This window comes from Panulirus ornatus, chromosome 16 (genome assembly GCF_036320965.1).
Source record: "Panulirus ornatus isolate Po-2019 chromosome 16, ASM3632096v1, whole genome shotgun sequence".
Lineage (NCBI taxonomy): Eukaryota > Metazoa > Arthropoda > Malacostraca > Decapoda > Palinuridae > Panulirus > Panulirus ornatus.
In genome coordinates this window covers 23,381,551-23,409,494 of record NC_092239.1, presented here as the reverse complement: position 1 = coordinate 23,409,494, position 27,944 = coordinate 23,381,551, and positions in this window count along the sequence as shown.

The following is a 27,944-nucleotide window of genomic DNA, read 5'->3' as shown; positions in this document are numbered from 1 at the left end:
ACACCCTCTTCTGCTCTCTCAACCACGCTCTTTTTATTTCCACACATCTCTCTTACCCTTACGTTACTTACTCGATCAAACCACCTCACACCACACATTGTCCTCAAACATCTCATTTCCAGCACATCCATCCTCCTGCGCACATCTCTATCCATAGCCCACGCCTCGCAACCATACAACATTGTTGGAACCACTATTCCCTCAAACATACCCATTTTTGCTTTCCGAGATAATGTTCTCGACTTCCACACATTTTTCAAGGCTCCCAAAATTTTCGCCCCCTCCCCCACCCTATGATCCACTTCCGCTTCCATGGTTCCATCCGCTGACAGATCCACTCCCAGATATCTAAAACACTTCACTTCCTCCAGTTTTTCTCCATTCAAACTCACCTCCCAATTGACTTGACCCTCACCCCTACTGTACCTAATAACCTTGCTCTTATTCACATTATATGTATATATATATATACATATATATATATATATATATATATATATATATATATATATATATATATATATACATTGTTGTTCGCTGATGATACAGCGCTGGTGGCTGATTCATGTGAGAAACTGCAGAAGCTGGTGACTGAGTTTGGTAAAGTGTGTGGAAGAAGAAAGTTAAGAGTAAATGTGAATAAGAGCAAGGTTATTAGGTACAGTAGGGTTGAGGGTCAAGTCAATTGGGAGGTGAGTTTGAATGGAGAAAAACTGGAGGAAGTGAAGTGTTTTAGATATCTGGGAGTGGATCTGGCAGCGGATGGAACCATGGAAGCGGAAGTGGATCATAGGGTGGGGGAGGGGGCGAAAATTCTGGGAGCCTTGAAGAATGTGTGGAAATCGAGAACATTATCTCGGAAAGCAAAAATGGGTATGTTTGAAGGAATAGTGGTTCCAACAATGTTGTATGGTTGCGAGACGTGGGCTATGGATAGAGTTGTGCGCAGGAGGATGGATGTGCTGGAAATGAGATGTTTGAGGACAATATGTGGTGTGAGGTGGTTTGATCGAGTGAGTAACGTAAGGGTAAGAGAGATGTGTGGAAATAAAAAGAGCGTGGTTGAGAGAGCAGAAGAGGGTGTTTTGAAATGGTTCGGGCACATGGAGAGAATGAGTGAGGAAAGATTGACCAAGAGAATATATGTGTCGGAGGTGGAGGGAACGAGGAGAAGAGGGAGACCAAATTGGAGGTGGAAAGATGGAGTGAAAAAGATTTTGTGTGATCTTGGCCTGAACATGCAGGAGGGTGAAAGGAGGGCAAGGAATAGAGTGAATTGGAGCGATGTGGTATACCGGGGTTGACTTGCTGTCAGTGGATTGAATCAAGGCATGTGAAGCGTCTGGGGTAAACCATGGAAAGCTGTGTAGGTATGTATATTTGCGTGTGTGGACGTGTGTATGTGCATGTGTGTGGGGGTGGGTTGAGCTATTTCTTTCGTCTGTTTCCTTGCGCTACCTCGCAAACGCGGGAGACAGCGACAAAGCAAAAAAAAAAAAAATATATATATATATATATATATATATACATATATATATATATATATATATATATATATATATATATATATATATATATTCTCTTCCTAGCGCTAACTCGCACACATGAGGGGGAGGGGGTTGTTATTTCATGTGTGGTGGAGTGGCGATAGGAATTAATGAGGGCAGTCAGCATGAATTATGTACATGTGTATATATGTATATGTCCGTGTGTGTATATATCTGTATACGTTGAGATGTATAGGTATGTATATTTGCGTGGGTGGACGTGTATGTATATACATGTGTATGTGGGTGGGTTGGGCCATTCTTTCGTCTGTTTCCTTGCGCTACCTCGCTGACGCCGGAGACAGCGACAAAGCAATTATATATATATATATATATATATATATATATATATATATATATATATATATATATATATATATATATATATATATATATATATATATATTATCCCTGGGGATAGGGGAGAAAGAATACTTTCCACGTATTCCCTGCGTGTCGTAGAAGGCGACTAAAAGGGGAGGGAGCGGGGGGCTGGAAATCCTCCCCTCTTGTTTTTTTTTAATTTTCCAAAAGAAGGAACGGAGAAGGGGGCCAGGTGAGGATATTCCCTCAGAGGCCCGGTCCTCTGTTCTTAACGCTACCTTGCTAATGCGGGAAATGGCGAATAGTTTGAAAAAAAAAAAAAGATATATATATATATATATATATATATATATATATATATATATATATATATATATATATATATATATATATGTATATATATATGTCTGTGTGTGTGTGTGTGTGTGTGTGTGTGTGTGTGTGTCCAACTGAACTCGGTAAATTCATTTATTGTTGCTTTTGTCTGGCAGACGGAAGAGGGATTAAATTTTATCCAACAGCTGATTGAAAATTACCAGCCTGAAAAAGAAATATTTTGCAGTCCAATTTTCCAATGCGGATCTCTCTCTGCTTCACTGGACACTCAAATTATATATACATCATTCTAAAGAGAATCTTTATTTTCTAGTGTTGTCAATTAATTATCCATCCGCCATAATTACTGCTAGATGAAAAGTAACTTATCTCTGGAACTAATAAAATACTGTACGAGCAGACCATTGTAAACAGCATGTGAGGGAATGTGTATGATTTCAGTGACTCTACCTACATGTAGTTGACCATTGTAAACAGCATGTGAGGGAATGTGTATGATTTCAGTGACTCTACCTACATGTAGTTGACCATTGTAAGCAGCACGTGAGGGAATGTGTATGATTTCAGTGACTACCTACATGTAGTTGACACAGAGGTCTGTTCAAACTCGTCCACGGAAAATATATCTGATATTTATTTCGTTTCAAGTGGGATAAGTTTGTTATGTAAATGCTTATCAGTGGACAGAGGGCGCGGGGCCATGATGCAAGTGTTCGGTGTATTCCAGCAGACAGACTTCACTGTCGTGTCTAGTGTGGTCACTGAGGTTAACACTGTATGTGCCGCCTCACTTCATGGAACTGTGTGTCGTCAGCAGTTCTAGTTTTGTGGAGCTCAAGAGCGGTAAGTGTGAGAGTCAGAGGTGACGTTGCTCTGTGCCTTAAAATTCTCCGTGTGGTCAAGAGCAGCCACTGGTAACGTGCAGAAGGTGGGTACCTGTTATCTGGATCCATAAAAACCGACTCGTTCCATAAAGTGAGTATTCGAACTTTTCTGTGGATACAACGTTATTTGGATCACTAAGGAAATGCTTCAGTTTTATTGTGATGTTGATTTTAAGCATTTTATCATCCATGGTTGGTGTAAATTGTTCTTTCCGAATATATAAGTATTTCATTAGTCTTGGGATATCCCGTTATATTTCATAACTTCATGTTGCATATTTTTTTCAAGTTTTTTACCGGCTTTCGTATCTTGAAGGACCAGTGTTGATGTATGGCGACCTACGTGATCAGCTAAGGTGTCATCTTTCTCACCCATGGTTGTGTCTCACTTGTCAGGATGCCGTCCACCTCACCCAGATGAATCGGAAAGTCGCCGCTCCCACGTGAGGCTTCCATGACTTGTCTGGTGAACTCAGGTTGAACACAGGGATGAGTCAGTGTTGGAGTATATCCCAGTACTCCAGTTCTTAGGCATAACGTTTCTAATGATCCCTCTACTCTGCCGTTATACGAGGTGTTCCTCCAGAGGAGGTAGGAGCCGTTGAAGCCTCCCAGAAGCAGGAAGGAGGATGATAACTGCTAAATCAAGTCGTATAAGCCTACAATGTCTGGATGATAAGGAGAGATATATGCGGTCTGAGCATGTAAATCCTCACTGCCTTAAGTTGTGGAACCGACTGCACAAGCAACGGGCTGGTGGGTAATGTTCCCACTTGCCTTCAGTGCAGGTCCGGCATGAAATCCTTTAACGAAGGTACAGTGGTTGGCACGAGCATTGTCTCCTCGTTGCTAGAGCTGAATGCTCTCCCTAGTATGATTTCTAGACGACATACTGTATGTATAATGGGTTAATAAATGGTTACAATATGTTGTAATTTTTCGCAATTAGCATGAATTTCCCGGCAAGGGCAAGGCATCATGAAAGTCGTTTTCCTTTGATGTGTTTTGGTTAAATGACTCAACATTTTGGTTTTTACCTGACTGCTGGAGGTGAGGACGATGGGCGTTTTTACTTCTTCCCTTGTGCGAAGTCCATCACATGCCGCTCTGAGCACTCAGCAATGAAGCTTGTGTCTATCTCGTTCTCTGGGTGTAATGGGTTGCATGAAGACTCCTGATGGAAGGGTTTCTTTCAATCTGCCATTTTCTTTGCAGAGCAAGGACTGAGGAGGCTCACTTGACTATAGCCTCAGTTGCACATGAAACATGCAGATGACAGAATACATGTTGGCCTATGAGAAGGTTGTCTGCTTGAAGAGAGTAATAGTAACCTAATGTTCTGAATATATATATAGATTGAAACACGATATTCAATGTGAATGTCCTCCTCAATATCACTGCTTCTGGCATATCAGCCAGCGGGAAGATAGCTATGAAGGAAAACCACGTGATATTGAGAGATTATAGTTATTGGGAAATTCTATAGGGAAGGGTTAATGAAAGACACATTCCCATCCAATTTCACCCGCCGAATGGTTTGGGAAGAAACTATTCTAACTTCTAGTTTGCAAAGGATCTCATTTTCAAACCACTATACCATTCTACCACTTGGAGTGGCCTCAGATCCCACAACGGAAGAATCCAGCCAGTGCAGCCGCATTCATATGTCACGTTGGAATAGCTAAGAGAGGAAGAAAAGATATCAAACAGTGAATTCTCGAACACTCTCCGAAGCACTAAGGTTCAAATATATATTATTCAGTGACGGCTCTAAATCAAATGATGATGTAAACAGTGAGCGGGAGAAAGCTTCCATCCCCACTAATGTCTTTACACCATACCATCGTCAGTTTAGATGAGCAAGCAAGTAACAAGCAGCAAGAAGCAAGTAGCAAATAGCCACAGCATCGTAGTATATGCTGATTCGCACAGGGTCAGAGCAAGCTGTCGCTCCCCACACCTGATGGTGAGGGAAATTCAAATATAACTTACACTGAAGCCTGTTCGATAGTCTCGTTCTTATTCTGGCATTACTGGGAGCGAGGGAGTTAATCTGCTGACAGAGGTGGCTATGGCTACCATACCTGAAGCATGTTTTCCTCTTTTACACGGCGACATGAAGCCCCAGGTTATGGGTAAGTCTGCTCTATGAATGAAGAAAACACTCGGAACAGACCAGGCACAACAAGCCGCACCAGATTAAGGAAGACCTGGCAGCTAAGTGACGAGTGTTCACTCCAGCCGACACACAAGAGTGTTTACAGCAAGGCGGAGAATGAGCTACACTCGATAATATTCACGGGTGGTTACCATGACGAGACCAATCTTCGTCCTGTGAGGAGTCCAGGGATCGCTGACTGTGGCCCATTGCTGTGGGAGGGTGTGTGGTGTGCGAGGCATCGTAGTTCCTAATGCATCCTGGCCGACAACCATGACACGGTGGTCAGTTTTTCAAGGATAACCTACGTATTGTATAAGATCGATTATAACTTTTATGTTTATAAATGTTACGTATAATGATATATATGAATGCTTCACCCATTTCCTTTTTCATTAAAAAAGAAAAATATACACATCGCAAATAACCTTAACTGTTGATAATCCCGGGTATTCCAGCGGTCATATACTCGTCGGCCCATGCTCAGGCCACACGAACGTCACATACTCCGAGACCACAGTGGACGTCGCATATTTCGAGACCACAGTGGACGTCACATACTCCGGAGCGTTCACAGTGGGACTGTCACCTGCTTGATAAACTCGCATCCAACATATGATAACGAACTACCTGGTGTGTTTACACAGTTGCGCTGAATTCTCCGGAGAGAAAACAGTTTTGTAATGAACTGCCTTTTGCCCAGTTGCACCTGCAGCTTCTGCTCCACTGTAGGTAGAGCTCCAGTTTGCTTGCCATCCCACCTCTACGAGCGCCACGTATCTCGGCTCTCATGTCAAAGGCTATCCCCAGAAGTCAACAGAAGCTGCTCTCCTTCTCCATCCAGTTGTACCCAAACGATCTATTTTACATTTATTATGGCATCTTTTCCGACTGATATATCTTTCCTGTATTATGAATTTCCTGATCTTGCGCACATTATGATCCAAGTTATGAGTTACTGGATCATAAAGCCTATTTTCACCTCTGTATGATTTGGACATTACTCACTTCAGTGTCCGAAATATCATCATAGCTACTCTTAATATTGTGTCTTTGTATGATCTTAGTAAAGACATCTGCAGTACTTTTCTCATGAGCCACAAGTGTGTTATGCATCTGGAGGACGAGAAAGCAGGCAGAGAAACCACTACAGGTTCTCGCGACGGTATTGCCTGTCCTTGTGTTATTAAGCACGGACCGGTGAGTTGTCATTGTCTCTTACCCCTGACGCATATACACCATACTTATCTTGCTCTAGTAAAAGGAACCCACAATCAGCACTCAGTATATCTCTACACCTCATAGAATTACAGACACTATATAGATAAAGACCCGTGTGGCCAGCCGAAAGAGTTACCCTTGCTTCCACAGGAACAGTGACACTGGAAAATTTGGCATTCAAAGTATTTTCTCAGGATCTCATTCAGGACAAAGGATATATATTGCATATCACAATCTGTTCAAACCCCTGACGAAGACCTGGCCAAGAAATAGATGTGAGAGTTATGTTATGAGCTCTGACGGATCTTTTTCTCTTTTCACAATTTTCAAAACATTACACGACGGAAGTTGAACATATTTGGCAGGACATCAGGATCTCTTCCGTCGTGAGCCAATATAAAGGATTTGGAAAAGTAAGACGTTTGGCATCTGGGGACCTCAAGAATTTAGCATAGACCTTAAAGTTATACCTTCATTAGTGTCGATAAAAGTAATGTTCTTATGTATACATCATCTTAGCGCTATATAATGTGTGTGCCTCAGAAATAGGAAGCTGAGCAGGTGTTATAGAATAAGTAAATGTTTGGTAAGTTTTTATATCCACATTTCCCAGTGAATTCCATTATTACCTATGACATCATTGGTGCAGATCACACACCTAAAGGCTCTGATCATCAATGAAATGTTTTCCAGAAGCCATTTTGTTTGAAAAGGAAAAGCGTTGATGTATTTTCTTATCTGTTCTCTAGGTTTCATTATCATGCTGGAGATTACCACAGTATAAATCTAGATCAGTGGTGCCAGAAGACAGGCGACGTAAAGACAAAATCTTTGAGAATAAGGTAGGAGTGAGGTGGCCTAAATTTTGCTCACGATCAACCTTTAAAATTCTAATGAATCTCAATACCCCTCCCTCCATACTAAAAGCTGACTCACATTAACCATACAGAATTAACAACAGAAATATTATACAGAATCAGATCGGGAGAGACAGTCAACAAACACACTGGGAGGGTAAAAGTGAAGTTGGAATCCGGTCCTGAATTTGGTCTGCATTGAATACATTCAGGATGTGTTGTGACACCCGATTCTCTGTTGAATCATGGACGTGTGTCAAGTGTTTCACTTGTGGGTTTACACGTATGGTTCTTACTGTATTGATAGTGACGTACTCCCTCTGGTCAGGTCCGTTTCTCATCTGTCCAGCAGATGGTTATTTGATGCATGTCAGAAGGCTGGGGTTAGGTCAGAGTCCCGGCGCTCAGGACAACGCGAGGGGGTTATATGTATCATGGACTCTGTGATTCGTTTGTCAGAAGATTTGTCTTAGTTTCCTGTGATGGTTAGGAGAACATGTTGCACGTGCCAGACCTGCTTAATGTGTGTGTTCAGAAGGACAGGTACTCACCTCACTCACCCTCTCACCGCCACCCTCAGTCTGGCTCAATCCCGGTATTTCCTCACCCTCCAATTTTTATTTCGAACCCTCTCCCTTTTCTCCCGTGCCTCCAGTGTACACCACATATTGCTTTCCTCGTCGCTCTGTTACTCCATTTCCTGTCAGTATTCTGTCTCTATTCATATTTAGAAATTCTTCTCAATTGTCTGTGTTGAACTTTCAGAAATATATCTCTAAATTCTAAGTAAATGTAGATAAAAGTTTATAGAAATCAAATAGGAAAATCAGATAATAATCTATAATAATGATATCTTTGATAAAAGATTAGCTCGTGTGCTTGTGTGTGTGTGTGTGTGTGTGTGTGTGTGTGTGTGTGTGTGTGTGCGTGTGTGTGTGTGTGCCATACCTCCATGACGATGAAAGCTAAAAGCTTGAAACTATGTATACATTGTAATGGGACCTCGAGGGTGTACACCTGGGTATGATTTCTTATCTAAATCAAGTTTGTATGTGTGTGTGTGTGTGTGTGTGTGTGTTACCTTTTGCGTGTTACGAAAAGATTTATAAAATCGTGTTACCACTTCTCAACTTTGTATATATATATATATATATATATATATATATATATATATATATATATATATATATATATATATATATATATATATATATATATATATATATATATATATATATATATATATATATATTCATATATATATATATATATATATATATATATATATATATATATATATATATATATATATATATATATATATATATATATATATATTTATCTATTTATTTATTTATTTATGTATATGGATTTTTCTTTCCTAATTTTCTAATCGGCGTTTCACGCGTTAGCGAGAGTGCACCAGGAACAGAGGAAGAAAGGCCATATTCGCTCACATTCACTCTCTATATGTCATATTGTGTTATGCACCTAAATTACAGCTACATATCCACATCCAGGCCTCAGAAACCATTCCATAGTTTTACCCGGACGCTACACATACCCTGGTTCAGTCCACTGACAGCAAGTCGACCCCAGTAATGTGTTTCGGTCGGGGTGGAATGTTAAGTGAGAGAGTTGTGGAGAGTGGTTTGGTGAAGAGAGAAGAGGTGGTGAAAGCCTGGCAGAAGTGAAGTGCAGCATGGCGACTGGAGTGGATGAAACTGCTGTTGAATTTGTTAAAAAAGAGAGTAACTGTTACTGATTGGTTCGTAAGGACATTTAGTGCATGTATGGATCAGGGTGAGGTGCCCAAGGACTGGCGGTATGCATGCATAGTGCCACTGTATAAAGGCAAGAGGAATAAAGGTGAGTGTTCAGACTACAGAGATATATGTCTTTTGAGTACAGCTGGAAAGTTGTCTGGGCGGATATTGACTGAGTAGGGAAGGCGTGTACAGAGCATCAGATTGGGGAGGAGCAGTGTGGATTCTGAAGTACTAGAAGATGTGTGGATTAAATGTTTGCTTTAAAGAATGTGTGAGAATTATCTAGAAAAAATAGATGGATTTTTATGTGGCATTTATGGATCTGAAGACTCATACCGGGTTGTTTAAGAAACTCTGTGGAAGGTCTTGAAGATAAATGGTATGGAAGGAAAGCTGATAGAAGCAGTAAGAAGGTTTTATCAAGTGTGTAAGGCTTGTGTACGAGTAGGAAGAGTAGAGTGAATTGTTTCAAATGAAGGTTGGTCTGTGGCAGGGGTGTGTGATGTCACCATTGTTGTTCAATTTGTTTATGGATGTGGTTCCGATGGAAGTAAATGCGATTCTTGGATAGTGGAGAGAGTATGTAGTCAGTGGGGAATAAGAGTTCCTAAGAGGTGAGGCAGTTGTTGTTTGCTGATGATAAAGCACTGGTGGCAGATATAATAAAAACTGCAAACGTAGGTGACTGAATTTAGAAAAGTGTATAAAAGGAGAAACTTTAGATTGTATGTGAATATAATGCTACTGAATACAAGTTTATTTGGTTCAATTGGGTTGAGGAACAAATTACATGGATTGCGAGTTTGAATGCAGAAAATCTGGAGGAGGTGAAGCGTTTTAGATGTCTTAGAGTGCACACGGCAGCAAGTGGAACCATGGAAGCGTAAGTGAGTCATAGTGTGGGGAAGGGGACGAAGGTTCTAGGAGCAATGAAGAATGTATGAGAAAAGAGTGCGTGACCTCCGAGAGCAAAATTTGAATATGTTTGAAGGAATAGAAGTTCTAACAATACTGTATGGATAGGGTTGTACGGAGGAGGGTGAATGTATTGGAAATGAAATGTTTGAGGAACATATGTGGTGTGATGTGGTTTGATGTAGTAAGTCATGTGAAGGCATGAGAGATATAAGGCAATAAGAGAGTGTGGTTGAGAGAGCTGAAGAGAGTGTGTTGAAATGGTTTGGACGTAGGAACGAATGAGTAAAAAAGAGGTTGACAAATACTCAGAGGTGGAGAGAACAAGGAGAAGCGGGAAATCTAGCTGCAGGTGGAGAGATGGAACGAAAGAGATTTTGAACGATCGGGGCCTGAACACACAGTAGGGTGAAAGGAATGCACGGAATACTGTAAATTAAAACGAAGTAGTATACTGGGGTCGCTGTGCTGTCATTGGGCTGAACCAGGGCATCTGAAACGTCCGTGCTGTCAAAGGACTGAACTAGGGCATGTGAAACGTCTGGGGTAGGCCATGGAAAGTTTTGTGGGGACTGGATGTGGATAGGAAGCTGTGGTTTCGGTGAATTACACATGACGGCTATAGACTGAGAGTGAGCAGGTGTAGCCTGTTTTCATGTTTCCTACCGCTACCTTGCAGACGAAAGGGATGGCGAAGCTATTTCCTGTCGGGCAGGGTGACGCTGAGAGTGGATGAAGGCAAGCAAGTATGGGTATGTACATGCAAAATACTGTGTATGCATATGTATGTATATATTTGTATGTTATATATATATATATATATATATATATATATATATATATATATATATATATATATATATATATATATGTATCGATTGTTTACTTCAATTGCCTGCCTTGTGCGCTTTTAATTTTAAGTTAGAATATCGTAGATGGGGAACATGTATAAAACTCTAATCCCTTGGATGTCAACCTTATAAGACTGTTACATGGAGAGGACCTGTAAGATGTTGAAGGTCCTCAGCATCTTAGATTCAGAGTGACAACTCCCTAAGGCACTGAAGAGCTTGATGATATTCGTCATTGATGCTCAATACGTATGGAAAACACTGTAGCTCTTGACTGTTACTCAGAGCTGAATCAAGCCAGTTCTTTGCCCAACCTTGGCTGGTTGTAGGCGTTGTGGCAGGAAAGATCAGTGTGACGTAGATGGTTGGTGGTGAAAGAATGACCAGCTGAGTTGGACTAAGGACAAGGATTTTATGCAGATTCTATCAATAATGGAAGAGGGCATTCTTTCACTTCGATGGAATAATCATCGGTCAACATTTTTCCACATTTTGTCAACACTTCATCGCAAGGTGGTGCTTGATGAGCAGCCACTTATTAAGGAGGAAGTACCTGAACCCAAACATGAGCAGGATGAGGAAGTGACTCAGGTGACAGACTCAGAGGCAAGCATCAGTTATAACCCTCTTAATTCCGTTAATGAGAGAGATGGAAGTGGGGTGAACATGTATGACCCTCAGATAATGTCCTCTCATCCACAAAATGTCTTGCAAGATATTATGGTGCAAGGAGTACCTGGCTTCTGCAATACCGGGAGATTCACTGGCTGGCTGGGATTCAGTGGCAGGGTTTTCCTTGGAGGGGATGCCCTCTGATGAGTCAAGATCTTCACAGGCTATGGAGTCAGTGAGAGGTACAGCTGGTGCTGCTATGGCTGTGACAGCTCTCTTGTGTCAATACTGCCATCAAGCCTTCATGTACCGCAGCGACTAGAGGCATCATGTGAGATCACACACTGGTGAGAAGCCATACACCTGCCCACAATGTATGTACCGTGCCTCACAGAAGTCTCATCTCACTGACCATATCAAGAGGCGACACTGCCAGACATGGATATCAGCTTTCAAATATAATTCAGATACCATACTTACAGCTTCAGATATTTACAGTGAATGATGCCAAATGGGAATGCATAAGTTATCACTCGAGAATGTGTATCATTGCATGACTTTTAGTTATACATAATCTTAGAGCCTCTTTTTTAAGTCTCCTGCAGCTTCAAGGCTGTGCTAATGTCAGAAGGAAGGGAAGGATGGAATATATATATATATATATATATATATATATATATATATATATATATATATATATATATATATATATATATATATATATATATATATATATATATATATATATATATATATATAAATATATATATATATATATATATATATATGTATATATATATATATATATATATATATATATATATATATATATATATATATATATATATATATATATATATATATATATATATATATATATATATATATATATATATATATATATCCCTGGGGATAGGCGAGAAAGAATACTTCCCACTTATTCCCTGCGTGTCGTAGAAGGCGACTAAAAGGGAAGGGAGCGGGGGGCTGGAAATCCTCCCCTCTCATTTCTTTTTTTCCTCCAAAAGAAAGAGCAGAGAAGGGGGCCAGGTGAAGATATTCCCTCAAATGCCCAGTTCTCTGTTCTTAACGCTACCTCGCAAGTACGGGAAATGGCGAATAGTATGAAAAAAAAAGATATATATACATATATATATATATATATATATATATATATATATATATATATATATATATATATATATATATATATATATATATATATTTTTTTTTTTATACTTTGTCGCTGTCTCCCGCGTTTGCGAGGTAGCGCAAGGAAACAGACGAAAGAAATGGCCCAACCCCCCCCCCATACACATGTATATACATACGTCCACACACGCAAATATACATACCTACACAGCATTCCATGGCTTACCCCAGACGCTTCACATGCCTTGATTCAATCCACTGACAGCACGTCAACCCCGGTATACCACATCGCTCCAATTCACTCTATTCCTTGCCCTCCTTTCACCCTCCTGCATGTTCAGGCCCCGATCACACAAAATCTTTTTCACTCCATCTTTCCACCTCCAATTTGGTCTCCCTCTTCTCCTTGTTCCCTCCACCTCCGACACATATATCCTCTTGGTAAATCTTTCCTCACTCATCCTCTCCATGTGCCCAAACCACTTCAAAACACCCTCTTCTGCTCTCTCAACCACGCTCTTTTTATTTCCACACATCTCTTTTACCCTTACGTTACTCACTCGATCAAACCACCTCACACCACACATTGTCCTCAAACATCTCATTTCCAGCACATCCATCCTCCTGCGCACAAATCTATCCATAGCCCACGCCTCGCAACCATACAACATTGTTGGAACCACTATTCCTTCAAACATACCCATTTTTGCTTTCCGAGATAATGTTCTCGACTTCCACACATTCTTCAAGGCCCCCAGAATTTTCGCCCCCTCCCCCACCCTATGATCCACTTCCGCTTCCATGGTTCCATCTGCTGCCAGATCCACTCCCAGATATCTAAAACACTTCACTTCCTCCAGTTTTTTCTCCATTCAAACTCACCTCCCAATTGACTTGACCCTCAACCCTACTGTACCTAATTACCTTGCTCTTATTCACATTTACTCTTAACTTTCTTCTTCCACACACTTTACCAAACTCAGTCACCAGCTTCTGCAGTTTCTCACATGAATCAGCCAGCAGCGCTGTATCATCAGCGAACAACAACTGACTCACTTCCCAAGCTCTCTCATCCCCAACAGACTTCATACTTGCCCCTCTTTCCAAAACTCTTGCATTTACCTCCCTAACAACCCCATTCATAAACAAATTAAACAACCATGGAGACATCACACACCCCTGCCGCAAACCTACATTCACTGAGAACCAATCACTTTCCTCTCTTCCTACACGTGCACATGCCTTACATCCTGGATAAAAACTTTTCACTGCTTCTAACAATGTGTGGTGTGAGGTGGTTTGATCGAGTGAGTAACGTAAGGGTAAAAGAGATGTGTGGAAATAAAAAGAGCGTGGTTGAGAGAGCAGAAGAGGGTGTTTTGAAGTGGTTTGGGCACATGGAGAGGATGAGTGAGGAAAGATTTACCAAGAGGATATATGTGTCGGAGGTGGAGGGAACAAGGAGAAGAGGGAGACCAAATTGGAGGTGGAAAGATGGAGTGAAAAAGATTTTGTGTGATCGGGGCCTGAACATGCAGGAGGGCGAAAGGAGGGCAAGGAATAGAGTGAATTGGAGCGATGTGGTATACCGGGGTTGACGTGCTGTCAGTAGATTGAAGCAGGGCATGTGAAGCGTCTGGGGTAAACCATGGAAAACTGTGTAGGTATGTACATTTGCGTGTGTGGACGTATGTATATACATATGTATGGGGGGGGGGGGTTGGGCCATTTCTTTCGTCTGTTTCCTTGCGCTACCTCGCAAACGCGGGAGACAGCGACAAAGTATAATAAAATAATAATAAAAAAAAAAAAAAATATATATATATATATATATATATATATATATATATATATATATATATATATATATATATATATATATATATATATACATCTGATCATTATCTTGTGGAGGCGAAGATGAAGATTTGTAGAGGTTTTCAGAAAAGAAGAGAGAATGTTGCGGTGAAAAGTGTGGTGAGAGTAAGTGAGCTTGGGAAAGAGGCTTGTGTGAGGAAGTACCAGGAGAGACTGAGTACAGGATGGAAAAAGGAGAGAACAAAGGACGTAAGGGGAATGGGGGAGGAATCGGATGTATTTAGGGAAGCAGTGATGGCTTGTGCAAAAGATGCTTGTGGCATGAGAAGCATGGGAGGTGGGCAGATTAGAAAAGATAGTGAGTGGTGGGGTGAAGAAGTAAGATTATTAGCGAAAGAGAAGAGAGGCATTTAGCCGATTTTTGCAGGGGAATAATGCAAATAAATGGGAGATGTACATAAGAAAGAGGCAGGAGGTCAAGAGAAAGGTGCAAATGAGAGTTCGGTTGAGAGAGTATCATTAAATTTAAGGGAGAAAAAAAAAATCTTTTGGAAGGAAGTAAATAGAGTGCGTAAGACAAGGAAACAAATGGGAACTTCAGTGAAGGGGGGCTAATGGGGAGATGATAACAAGTAGTGGTGATGTGAGAAGGAGATGGAGTGAGTATTTTGAAGGTTTGTTGAATGTCTTTGATGATAGAGTGGCAGATAAAGGGTGTTTTGGTCGTGGTGGCGTGCAAAGTGAGAAGGTTAGGGAAAATGATTTGGTAAACAGAGAAGAGGTAATCAAAGCTTTGTGGAAGATGAAAGCCGATAAGGCAGCTGGTTTGGATGGTATTGCAGTGGAATTTATCAAAAAAGGAGGTGATTGTATTGTTGACTGGTTGGTAAGGATATTTAATGTATGTATGACTCATGGTGAGGTGCCTGAGGATTGGCGATATGCTTGCATAGTGCCATTGTACAAAGGCAAAGGGGATAAAAGTGAATGCTCAACATACAGAGGTATAAGTTTATTGAGTATTTGTGGTAAATTATATGGGAGGGTATTTATTGAGAGGGTGAAGGCATGTACAGAGCATCAGACTGGGGAAGAGCCAGTGTGGCTTCAGAAGTGGTAGAGGATATGTGGATCAGGTGTTTGCTTTGAAGAATGTATGTGAGAAATACTTAGAAAAGCAAATGGATTTGTATGTAGCATATATGGATCTGGAGAAGGCATATGATAGAGTTGATAGAGATGCTCTGTGGAGGGTATTAAGAATATATGGTGTGGGAGGCAAGGTGTTAGAAGCAGTGAAAAGGTTTTATCGAGGATGTAAGGAATGTATACGTGTAGGAAGAGAGGAGTGATCGGTTCGCAGTGAATGTAGGTTTGCGGCAGGGGTGTGTGATGTCTCCATGGCTGTTTAATTTGTGTATGGATGGGGTTACTAGGGAGGTGAATGCAAGAGTTTTGGAAAGGGGTGCAAGAACGCAGTCTGTTGTGGAGGAGAGAGCTTGGGAAGTGAGTCAGTTGTTGTTCGCTGATGATACAGCGCTGTTGGCTGATTCGGGTGAGAAACTGCGGAAGCTGGTGACTAAGTTTGGTAAAGTATGTGAAAGAAGAAAGCTGAGAGTAAATGTGAATAAGAGCAAGGTACAGTAGGGTTGAGGGACAAGTCAATTGGGAGGTAAGTTTGAATGGAGAAAAACTGGAGGAAGTGAAGTGTTTTAGATATCTGGGAGTGGATTTGGCAGCGGATGGAACCATGGAGGCGGAAGTGAATCATAGGGTGGGGGAGGGGGCGAAAGTTCTGGGAGCCTTGAAGAATGTGTGGAAGTCGAGAACATTATCTCGGAAAGCAAAAATGGGTATGTTTGAAGGAATAGTGGTTCCAACAATGTTATAAGGCTGCAAGGCATGGGCTATGGATAGAGCTGTGCGGAGGAGGGTGGATGTGCTGGAAATGAGATGTTTGAGGACAATATGTGGTGTGAGGTGGTTTGATCGAGTGAGTAATAATAGGGTAAGAGAGATGTGTGGTAATTAAAAGAGCGTGGTTGAGAGATCAGAAGAGGGTGTCTTGAAGTGGTTTGGTCACATGAAGAGAATGAGTGAGGAAAGACTGACCAAGAGGATTATATATGTCAGAGGTGGAGGGAACGAGGAGAAATGGGAGACCAAATTGGAGGTGGAAAGATGGAGTGAAGAAGATTTTGAGTGATCGGGGCCTGAACATGCAGGAGGGTGAAAGGCGTGTAAGGAATAGAGTGAATTGGAACGAGGTGGTATACCGGGGTCGACGTGCGGTCAATGGATTGAGCCAGGGTATGTGAAGCGTTTGGGGTAAACCATGGAAAGTATTTGAATTATTTCCTATTAGCCAGGCCCATAGCCTAGCGGTAGCATTCCCGCCTGTGACACAGGGGTCCCGGGTTCGATACTGGCTGTTGGAGGTTTGTATGTTCTATGAAGGTGCGCGTTCATATGCACTTTATTCGTATAAAAAAAAAAAAAATATATATATATATATATATATATATATATATATATATATATATATATATATATATATAGATAGATAGATAGATCGATAGATAGATACATAAATTGATAGACAGATATATAGATAGATAGATGGCTATAGATATATATTTGGATAAGGATGCGAGTGAGGCGCTTCTACATAGTTAAGGTAGCAGATATACATGAATGTTTATAGAATATATGCAGTTGTTCATACATTATGCACTTAGTTGAACTTTATGTAATGAATAGTTTCAGTAATACGGTAGTTGACAGAATACATAGCCCACCTAACAGAAAATTGATCTCTTTATTTGCTCAGCTATGCACTTCTCCATGGATTGTTTACAACAGCCACAATGGTAAATGTTGGAGTGTTCGTTTATTTGTGTGTACGAGCCCTGGTTGTGGTGACGTGCGGCGGTACGTGGTGGTGGTGAGGAGGAGGCCTCTGACTGGGTGTGTGTAACATATTAGTTGTAGTGTACTGGGAGGAGGTTTACACTCGTGCAGCCACATATCTTGAATATTTTCTGTCTTGCGACTTTTTAGATATCTGTATGTTGTCTGCATTAACCATGTATTCATTCATTTTATTCAGTCTATCCACCACTTTCATACTTCAAATCTTTCTCTGCAATTTTCTTGCTTAATTTCATGTTTAGTCGTCTAGTTGCTTTATCCCTCTATCTCTCGAAGAACTGGTCACTATCTTTGCTATCAACATTAAGGTTGTGATCAAGTCAGCTCCTACTCATCTTCTTCCAAGATGAGCAAATCTAAGGTTAAACCTTAGCCTTTCTATGTAATGCAGCTATCTTAATTTCATTATTATCTATGATGCCCTCCTCTGGACTTTCTCTATTATCTTTTTGTGCTTCTTTAGGTGCAGTGACCATACACAGGAGCATATTCTAATTTGTCCTTATATAAGATGGTAAAAAGCATTGATTTTCTTTGTTCACAAACTTGAATGTAATTCTATTTTCTTCTAACAGACGGTTGACCTCCATAACTGTTCCTCTAAGATGGAATTTTGGCGACAATTTCGGGACGATGTCAACTCGCACGTCTTTTCCGCACAGAAATTCCTGCAGCTTGTTTCCTGATAGATGATAATCATTTCGAGATCTTCTTTCACTGTGATCCACCATCATGACTTCACATTCAACCGTGAGTTTATTGTGATGGTTGTTGTCAGAGTGTGTTGTATAGTTATGTTGTAAGCAACATTTTCTGATGATTGTGTTATAAGAAATATGTTGTGATGGTTGTGATGAGAAGGATATGTTGCGGTGTGTGTTTTGGGACAGGTGAGTTGTGATGGATATGTTATGGCTGGTTTGTTGTTACTACTCATCTGTACATAAGGGAAGGGAGGGTCTATATTCGTGGGGTTGCAACTTATACACTTGTAGTTCTGTCTTACAGACTTTCTCTATTTCCCATTTTACCAACATATACTTTCTTTTCGCTTCACTTGCTCCAGAATTTCACGTTTCTATTGCTGAAAAATTCCTCCTCACATCTTTTTCTGCACTTTTCTTTAACCTCCAGTTGTGCTCTCATATTCTGGATTCTTTTCCAACTTCAAAAACTGCTCTTTGTTATCGTCACTATCATGTTTCCCCTTATCCTTTGTTCTTCCGGTCTTGGTCGTTGAAGTGCTTTTCTCTTCTCTTTGTAGCGTTTCCCGCTTGGGTCTAGCACCATTGTTACTGCATGCCCAGGACTCTTTCCAACAGTTTTAAGTGACTCCTGAAGTGCGGAGACCGGACTCGTGCTGCATATTCTGGCTCAGGGTAAATGAATGTGGTGTATAAGTTCTTGAATATTTTCATAGTCCACAACTGTGAAGGCAATTTTGATATTGACTACAATATAGTATGCTTCCCTCACGATCCTCTTCACATGTTGTGGTGACAAGTGTGTTGTGATTACCAATACCTTTGGTCTCCTTCACAGTGCGGCTCATGATTGCAGTTACTATCCCTCAATATGGCATTCACTCTCAGGTTTGATTAAACCCACTTCTATCTTCAGGACTTTGTACTTTTCCAGGGACAGATCTTATTAGTTATTTCTTTGTAATTATTTATTTCTTTGTAATATTTCGCAGTCCCTGTTACTTCGCAGATATTCCATAACGTTTCCATCATCAGCAAACATTACCAGGTTTGGATTCGCTTCCTTTTTCAAATCATTAACATAGATCTGAAGTAATGCCCCGCATCTCTAAGCCCTGAGGAACTCCACACTTAACCCTCTTTCAACCTGGAAAGGCTTCAGTGATATATCGTATGTTCTTTCTACTTAAGGTGGCTGTCAGACTACTTCAGTCGCCTATCCCTGACCTTAGTCATTAGTCCTTCTGGTTTTCAGTATAAGAGTATCAGTGAGAGACTAATACGATGCAATCTTCGCCTTCGCCTCCACAAGACAGTAATCAGACATCCCACCAGCTGCCCCTCAGAGCATATCAACATCCAAAAGCTTCTCTCATACGCACCTATCAATTAACACGTAATCTCATGATGCCCTTTGGCCATCTCTCCTACTCACTTACGTATACTTGTGTATATCTCTCCTTTTAAACCAAGTATTCCTAATGACCATAAATCTACAAGCTCTTCATCATTTCCATTCACAACACTGAATACCCTATGTACACCAATTATACCCTCAACTGCCACATTACTCACCTTCGGATTAATATCACCCACCACTAATGCCCGTTCTCGTGCCTCAAAACTGTTGACACTCACTCAGCTGCTCCCAGAACACATGCCTCTCATTATCTTTCTTCTCATGCCCAGGTGCATAAGCACCAATAATCACCCATCTCTCTCCATTCACTTTCAGTTTAACCCAGATCAGTTAAAAATTTACTGCCTAACACTCTACTACACACTCCTACGCCTCCTGTTTTAGAAACAGTGCAACTAATTCTTTAGTTCTTGTCGTCTCACTAACCCCTAGCTTTACTCCGAAGACTTTTCCAAACCATTCATCCCATTTAACCTTGAGCTTCGTTCTCAGAGCCAAAACATCCAGGTTCCTTTCCTCAAACAAACTACCTATCTCTCCTTTCATCTAATCTTGGTTACATCCACACTCATTCAGACACCATAATCTGAACTTTCCAGGAGGATGAGCACTCCTCTCTTGACTCCTTCTTCTGTTAAATCTTTTACAGATTAAAAATACAGGGTGACGGTTTCAAGCCCTTCGCTCCTGCCCCCTTTAGTCACCTCTGCGACACGCGGGGAATACGTGGAATGTATTCTTTTTTCCCCCCTCTCTCTCTCTCTCTCTCTCTCTCTCTCTCTCTCTCTCTCTCTCTCTCTCTCTCTCTCTCTCTCTCTATCTATCTATCTATCTATCTATCTATCTTTATATATTTATATATAATATATATATATATATATATATATATATATATATATATATATATATATATATATATATATATATATATATATATATATATATAGGGAAAACGAGTTGGTAAACAGAGAAGAGGTAGTAAAAGCTTTGCGGAAGATGAAAGCCGGCAAGGCACCAGGTTTGGATGTTATTGCAGTGGAATTTATTAAAAAAGGGGGTGACTGTATTGTTGACTGGTTGGTAAGGTTATTCAATGTATGTATGACTCATGGTGAGGTGCCTGAGGATTGGCGGAATGCGTGCAAAGTGCCATTGTACAAAGGCAAAGGGGATAAGAGTGAGTGCTCAAATTACAGAGGTATAAGTTTGTTGAGTATTCCTGGCAAATTATATGGGAGGGTATTGATAGAGAGGGTGAAGGCATGTACAGAGCATCAGATTGGGGAAGAGCAGTGTGGTTTCAGAAGTGGTAGAGGATGTGTGGATCAGGTGTTTGCTTTGAAGAATGTATGTGAGAAATACTTAGAAAAGCAAATGGATTTGTATGTAGCATTTATGGATCTGGAGAAGGCATATGATAGAGTTGATAGAGATACTCTGTGGAAGGCATTATGAATATATGGTGTGGGAGGCAAGTTGTTAGAAGCAGTGAAAAGTTTTTATCGAGGATGTAAGGCATGTGTACGTGTAGGAAGAGAGGAAAGTGATTGGTTCTCAGTGAATGTAGGTTTGCGGCAGGGGTGTGTGATGTCTCCATGGTTGTTTAATTTGTTTATGGATGGGGATGTTAGGGAGGTGAATGCAAGAGTTTTGGAAAGAGGGGCAAGTATGAAGTCTGTTGAGGATGAGAGAGCTTGGGAAGTGAGTTAGTTGTTGTTCGCTGATGATACAGCGCTGGTGGCTGATTCGGGTGAGAAACTGCAGAAGCTGGTGACTGAGTTTGGTAAAGTGTGTGAAAGAAAAAAGTTAAGAGTAAATGTGAATAAAAGCAAGGTTATTAGGTACAGTAGGGTTGAGGGTCAATTCAATTGGGAGGTGAGTTTGAATGGAGAAAAACTGGAGGAAGTGAAGTGTTTTAGATATCTGGGAGTGGATCTGTCAGCGGATGGAACCATGGAAGCGGAAGTGGATCATAGGGTGGGGGAGGGGGCGAAAATTCTGGGAGCCTTGAAGAATGTATGGAAGTCGAGAACATTATCTCGGAAAGCAAAAATGGGTATATTTGAAGGAATAGTGGTTCCAACAATGTTGTATGGTTACGAGGCGAGGACTATGGATATAGTTGTGCGCAGGAGGATGGATGTGCTGGAAATGAGATGTTTGAGGACAATGTGTGGTGTGAGGTGGTTTGATCGAGTAAGTAACGTAAGGGTAAGAGAGATGTGTGGAAATAAAAAGAGCGTGGTTGAGAGAGCAGAAGAGGGTGTTTTGAAATGGTTTGGTCACATGGAGAGAATGAGTGAGGAAAGATTGACCAAGAGGATATATGTGTCGGAGGTGGAGGCAACGAGGAGAAGAGGGAGACCAAATTGGAGGTGGAAAGATGGAGTGAAAAAGATTTTGTGTGATCGGGGCCTGAACATGCAGGAGGGTGAAAGGAGGGCAAAGAATAGAGTGAATTGGAGCGATGTGGTATACCGGGGTTGACGTGCTGTCAGTGGATTGAATCAAGGCATGCGTATGGGGGTGGTTTGGGCCATTTCTTTCGTCTGTTTCCTTGCGCTACCTCGCAAACGCGGGAGACAGCGACAAAGCAAAAAAAAAAAAAAAAATATATATACATATACATATATATACATATATATATATATATATATATATATATATATATATATATATATATATATATATATATATATATATATATATATATATATATATATATATATATATGTTAGAGTTGATAGAGATGCTCTGTGGAAGGTATTAAGAATATATGGTGTGGGAGGCAAGTTGTTAGAAGCAGTGAAAAGTTTTTATCGAGGATGTAAGGCATGTGTACGTGTAGGAAGAGAGGAAAGTGATTGGTTCTCAGTGAAAGTAGGTTTGCGGCAGGGGTGTGTGATGTATCCATAGTTGTTTAATTTGTTTATGGATGGGGTTGTTAGGGAGGTGAATGCAAGAGTTTTGGAAAGAGGGGCAAGTATGAAGTCTGTTGGGGATGAGAGAGCTTGGGAAGTGAGTCAGTTGTTGTTCGCTGATGATACAGCGCTGGTGGCTGATTCATGTGAGAAACTGCAGAAGCTGGTGACTGAGTTTGGTAAAGTGTGTGAAAGAAGAATGTTAAGAGTAAATGTGAATAAGAGCAAGGTTATTACGTACAGCAGGGTTGAGGGTCAAGTCAATTGGGAGGTGAGTTTGAATGGAGAAAAACTGGAGGAAGTGAAGTGTTTTAGATATCTGGGAGTGGATCTGACAGCGGATGGAACCATGGAAGCGGAAGTGGATCATAGGGTGGGGGAGGGGGCGAAAATTCTGGGACCCTTGAAGAATGTGTGGAAGTCAAGAACATATCTCGGAAAGCAAAAATGGGTATGTTTGAAGGAATAGTGGTTCCAACAATGTTGTATGGTTGCGAGGCGTGGGCTATGGATAGAGTGGTGCGCAGGAGGATGGATGTGCTGGAAATGAGATGTTTGAGGACAATGTGTGGTGTGAGGTGGTTCGATCGAGTAAGTAACGTAAGGGTAAGAGAGATGTGTGGAAATAAAAAGAGCGTGGTTGAGAGAGCAGAAGAGGGTGTTTTGAAATGGTTTGGGCACATGGAGAGAATGAGTGAGGAAAGAATGACCAAGAGGATATATGTGTCGGAGGTGGAGGGAACGAGGAGAAGGGGGAGACCAAATTGGAGGTGGAAAGATGGAGTGAAAAAGATTTTGTGTGATCGGGGCCTGAACATGCAGGAGGGTGAAAGGAGGGCAAGGAATAGAGTGAATTGGAGCGATGTGGTATACCGGGGTTGACGTGCTGTCAGTGGATTGAATCAGGGCATGTGAAGCCATTTCCCGCATTAGCGAGGTAGCGTTAAGAACAGAGGACTGGGCCTTTGAGGGAATACCCTCACCTGGCCCAATTCTCTGTTACTTCTTTTGGAAAATTAAAAAAAAACCGAGAGGGGAGGATATCCATCCCCCCGCTCCCTCCCCTTTTAGTCGCCTTCTACGACACGCAGGGAATACGTGGGAAGTATTCTTAATCCCCTATCCCCAGGGATATATATACTTTTTTTTTTTTATTATACTTTGTCGCTGTCTCCCGCGTTTGCGAGGTAGCGCAAGGAAACAGACGAAAGAAATGCCCCCCCCCCCCCCATACACATGTATATACATACGTCCACACACGCAAATATACATACCTACACAGCTTTCCATGGTTTACCCCAGACGCTTCACATGCCCTGCTTCAATCCACTGACAGCACGTCAACCCCGGTATACCACATCGCTCCAATTCACTCTATTCCTTGCCCTCCTTTCACCCTCCTGCATGCTCAGGCCCCGATCACACAAAATCTTTTTCACGCCATCTTTCCACCTCCAATTTGGTCTCCCTCTTCTCCTTGTTCCCTCCACCTCCGGCACATATATCCTCTTGGTCAATCTTTCCTCACTCATCCTCTCCATGTGACCAAACCACTTCAAAACACCCTCTTCTGCTCTTTCAACCACGCTCTTTTTATTTCCACACATCTCTCTTACCCTTACGTTACTCACTCGATCAAACCACCTCACACCACACATTGTCCTCAAACATCTCATTTCCAGCACATCCATCCTCCTGCGCACAACTCTATCCATAGCCCACGCCTCGCAACCATACAACATTGTTGGAACCACTATTCCTTCAAACATACCCATTTTTGCTTTCCGAGATAATGTTCTCGACTTCCATACATTCTTCAAGGCCCCTAGGATTTTCGCCCCCTCCCCCACCCTATGATCCACTTCCGCTTCCATGGTTCCATGGGGGGATATATATATATATATATATATATATATATATATATATATATATATATATATATATATATATATATATATATATATACATAAGTATACGTATGTAAGTAGGAGAGATGGCCAGAGAGCGTTATTGGATTACGTGTTAATTGACAGGCGCGCGTAGGAGAGACTTTTGGATGTTAATGTGCTGAGAGGTGCAACTGGAGGGATGTCTGATCATTATCTTGTGGAGGCTAAGGTGAAGATTTGTATGGGTTTTCAGAAAAGAAGAGTGAATGTTGGGGTGAAGAGGGTGGTGAGAGTAAGTGAGCTTGGGAAGGAGACTTGTGTGAGGAAGTACCAGGAGAGACTGAGTACAGAATGGAAAAAGATGAGAACAATGGAAGTAAGGGGAGTGGGGGAGGAATGGGATGTATTTAGGGAATCAGTGATGGATTGCGCAAAAGATGCTTGTGGCATGAGAAGAGTGTTAGGTGGGTTGATTAGAAAGGGTAGTGAATGGTTGGATGAAGAAATAAGATTATTAGTGAAAGAGAAGAGAGAGGCATTTGGACGATTTTTGCAGGGAAAAAATGCAATTGAGTGGGAGATGTATAAAAGAAAGAGACAGGAGGTCAAGAGAAAGGTGCAAGAGGTGAAAAAGAGGGCAAATGAGAGTTGGGGTGAGAGAGTATCATTAAATTTTAGGGAGAATAAAAAGATGTTCTGGAAGGAGGTAAATAAAGTGCGTAAGACAAGGGAGCAAATGGGAACGTCAGTGAAGGGCGCAAATGGGGAGGTGATAACAAGTTGTGGTGATGTGAGGAGATGGAGTGAGTATTTTGAAGGTTTGTTGAATGTGTTTGATGATAGAGTGGCAGATATAAGGTGGTTTGGTCAAGGTGGTGTGCAAAGTGAGAGGGTTAGGGAACATGATTTGGTAAACAAAGAAGAGGTAGTAAAAGATTTGCGGAAGATGAAAGCCGGCAAGGCAGAAGGTTTGGATGGTATTGCGGTGGAATTTATTAAAAGTGGGTGTGACTGTATTATTAACTGGTTAGTAAGGTTATTTAATGTATGTATGACTCATGGTGAGGTACCTAAGGATTGGCGGAATGCGTGCATAGTGCCATTGTACAAAGGCAAAGGTGATAAGAGTGAGTGCTCAAATTACATGGTATAAGTTTGTTGAGTATTCCTGGTAAATTATATGGGAGGGTATTGATTGAGAGGGTGAAGGCATGTACAGAGCATCAGATTGGGGAAGAGCAGTGTGGTTTCAGAAATGGTAGAGGATGTGTGGATCAGGTGTTTGCTTTGAAGAATGTATGTGAGAAATACTTAGAAAAGCAAATGGATTTGTATATAGCATTTATGGATCTGTAGAAGGCATATGATAGAGTTGATAGAAATGCTCTGTGGAAGGTATTAAGAATATATGGTGTGGGAGGCAAGTTGTTAGAAGCAGTGAAAAGTTTTTATCGAGGATGTAAGGCATGTGTACGTGTGGGAAGAGAGGAAAGTTGTTGGTTCTCAGTGAATGAAGGTTTGCGGCAGGGGTGTGTGATGTCTCCATGGTTGTTTAATTTGTTTATGGATGGGGTTGTTAGGGAGGTGAATGCAAGAGTTTTGGAAAGAGGGGCAAGTATGAAGTCTGTTGGGGATGAGAGAGCTTGGGAAGTGAGTCAGTTGTTGTTCGCTGATGATACAGCACTGGTGGCTGATTCATGTGAGAAACTGCAGAAGCTGATGACTGAGTTTGGTAAAGTGTGTGAAAGAAGAAAGTTAAGAGTAAATGTGAATAAGAGCAAGGTAATTAGGTACAGTAGGGTTGAGGGTCAAGTCAATTGGGAGGTAAGTTTGAATGGAGAAAAACTGGAGGAAGTAAAGTGTTTTAGATATCTGGGAGTGGATCTGGCAGCGGATGGAACCATGGAAGCGGAAGTGGATCATAGAGTGGAGGAGATGGCGAAAATTCTGGGAGCCTTGAAGAATGTGTGGAAGTCGAGAACATTATCTCGGAAAGGAAAAATGGGTATGTTTGAAGGAATAGTGGTTCCAACAATGTTGTATGGTTGCGAGGCGTGGGCTATGGATAGAGTTATATATTTGCGTGTGTGGACGTATGTATATACATGTGTACGTGGGTGGGTTGGGCCATTTCTTTCGTCTGTTTTCTTGCGCTACCTCGCAAACGCGGGAGACAGCGGAAAAAAAAAAAGAAATATATATATATATATATATATATATATATATATATATATATATATATATATATATATATATATATCTGCCACTCTATCATCAAACACATTCAATAAAGTAAAGTGTCTTAGATATCTGGGAGTGGATCTGGCAGCGGATGGAACCATGGAAACGGAATTGAATCAAAGGGTGGGGGAGGGGGCGAAAATCCTGGGAGCCTTGAAGAATGTGTGGAAGTCGAAAACATTATCTCGGAAAGCAAAAATGGGTATATTTGAAGGAATAGTGGTTCCAACAATGTTGTATGGTTGTGAGGCGTGGGCTATGGATAGAGTTGTGCACAGGAGGGCGGATGTGCTGGAAATGAGATGTTTGAGGACAATATGTGGTGTGAGGTGGTTTGATCGAGTAAGTAATGTAAGAGTAAGAGAGATGTGTGGAAAAAAAGAACATGGTTGAGAGTGCAGAAGAGGGTGTATTGAAATGGTTTGCGCACATGGAGAGAATGAGTGAGGAAAGATTGACCAAGAGGATATATGTGTCTGAGGTGGAGGGAACGAGAAGTGGGAGACCGAATTCGAGGTGGAAAGATGGAGTGAAAAAAATTTTGAGTGATCGGGGCCTGAACGTACAGGAGGGTGAAAGGCGGGCAAGGAATAGAGTGAATTGGATCGATGTGGTATACCGGGGTTGACGTGCTGTTAGTGGAGTGAATCAGGGCTGTGAAGCGTTTGGGGTAAACCATGGAAAGTTGTGCGGGGCCTGGATGTAGAAAGGGAGCTGTGGTTTCGGGCATTATTGCATGACAGCTAGAGACTGAGTGTGAACGAATGGGGCCTTTGTTGTCTTTTCCTAGCGCTACCTCGCACACATGAGGGGGGAGGGGGATGGTATTCCATGTGTGGCGAGGTGGCGATGGAAATGAATAAAGGCAGACAGTGTGAATTGTGTGCATGGGTATATATGTATGTGTCTGTGTGTGTATATATATGTGTCCATTGAGATGTATAGGTATGTATATTTGCGTGTGTGGATGTGTATGTATATACATGTGTATAGGAGTGGGTTGGGCCATTTCTTTCGTCTGTTTCCTTGCGCTACCTCGCAAACACGGGAGACAGCGACAAAGCAAAATAAAGCTTTTCTTCATTCAAACTTACCTCCAAATTGACTTGACCCTCAACCCTACTGTACCTAATAACCTTGCTCTTATTCACATTTACTCTTAACTTTCTTCTTTCACACACTTTACCAAACTCAGTCATCAGCTTCTGCATTTTATTACATGAATCAGCCATCAGCGGTGTATCATCAGCGAACAACAACTGACTCACTTCCCAGGCTCTCTCATCCACAACAGACTGCATACTTGCCCCTCTTTCCAAAACTCTTGCATTCACCTCCCTAACAACCCCATCCATAAACAAATTAAACAACCATGGAGACATCACACACCCCTG